A 1,828-nucleotide genomic window follows, 5' to 3' on the forward strand; every position below is an offset into this window, starting at 1 on the left:
GCCGCGAGTGTTTTGCAACTCGTGGATGCGAGTCATCAGTGCCTCTGTCGCCGTTTTTTCCTCTTCGGTAGCCTCTGCGTCCCAAGAGCGGCGACGATAGATTTTTTCGGCACCGTCAAAAGGAGGAATATTGTCTTCAACACATCCATTGTTTTCCTCATGGATGTACAACCACTTCTTGCGCCACCCTTGAACTGAGTCAGGGAATTTGACGTCGAAATACTCGACATCGAGGCGAACGCAGATAACAACGCCGCCTATATTATAGGCGACATTGGGAGAGCCATTACAGCGATAAAAGAAAATGCGCTTCCATAGTGCCCAGTTAGGCTGGACGCCAAGGAAAGCTTCACAGAGGGTGATGAAAATGGAAATGTGGAGGATGGAATTGGGCGTAAGATGGTGAAGTTGCAGACCGTAAACAAAAAGCAAGCCTCGAAGGAAAGGGTGAATGGGGGCAGAAAGGCCGCGGATGAGGTGGTCGACGAAACTAACCCGATACTCCATTGGAGGTGTTGGGTAGCTTTCTTCGCTGGGGAAGCACAGCGCTTTGGGTTTCTTGCTGATCCCCAGTTTCTTCAAGAGGTTGATGTCTTGGGCGGAGATTTTGGATCTCTCCCACTCGGCGCGTCCCAGATCCACGGAAGCCATCGTCGATTCTGGCGTGCTGTGTCTGGTCAATCTACGCGGTGGCATCAACAATTTCGCAGGAATGCAGCTTGGGAGAAGATGAGCTCAAGGAGTTGTAGGGTGCAAGAGGAGTTTTTGCAGAGGAGAGCAGGAGAACGGCGCGAGCGGAGGTGCTCGAGGAAGAAGAAGGGGATCTTATATAGAGGTGCGGCCAAGCGGCGTACCGTTGGATGAAAAAAGTGTGCGGCAGATGATGACCATGTAACGGGGGTAAAAAAGTAATATAATCCTGGAGAAGTTACAGTGCGTGCGCCAGGAAAAGCGGAGGTCGTGTGTCCCCCACTTGCACGACGTGTCAAGATAATGGGTAATTTGGGCCCACAAGGCAGCGAGAGAGGACTTCTCGCAATTTCAGGACTTACAATCGTGGCTATCGTCAGCAGTAACGTCACTTAGCAGGAGAAAAATTCGACTCAATAGCTTCATAAAAAAGGCGACAGGGAAAAATATTGGAGAACCTTTGATCAAATACAAGTTTTTGATCAAATGCTCGGAGGCTACTTTGGAAAAATGAAAAGATCAAGAAAGAAAAAATAGAAATGGCATGAGCCTATGATCAAATACAAATATTTGTTCATAGCCTCGGGGGCTACTCCCATCGGGAGCGCTGTTCGCGCACCCGAGAGATTTGAAAACTTCGGGAAATAAAAGAAATATAGCAGCATAAGGCGTGGAGCCTACACCCAAGCACAAGTCCTTGGCTGTAGCCTCGGGGGCTACTCCCATCGGGAATGCTGTTGGCGTGCCCGATGAAATTATAAAAAAAAGAAGAAGAAAAGAAGAAAAGAGAAGAAAGAAAGATGGAGAAAAAGAAGAAGAAAAAGTGAGCATATTTCGAGTTATATGCATAACTCTACATATACTCCCATCAGGAAAGCAATATAAGTCATCCGTTGACTCAATAAAATGTGCCATTCCAACAGCCGAATAAGCACTCGACAATATATTCTCAGAACGCCAAAGTTGCGATCAATTTCTGAATGCCGCAAATTTGCGAAGGTAAGACCCCAGATCCGTTCTGTGTGGCGTGGCGCCGTCTCTAACGTCGGTTTGCTACTTTTATCCGTATCAACAGATACGAAGAAAAATCCTAACGGACGCGTTAGGTACCCGATAAATATGACTGGGACTCGACAGA

Source organism: Lolium perenne, chromosome 5 (assembly GCF_019359855.2).
Source record: "Lolium perenne isolate Kyuss_39 chromosome 5, Kyuss_2.0, whole genome shotgun sequence".
Classification (NCBI taxonomy): domain Eukaryota; kingdom Viridiplantae; phylum Streptophyta; class Magnoliopsida; order Poales; family Poaceae; genus Lolium; species Lolium perenne.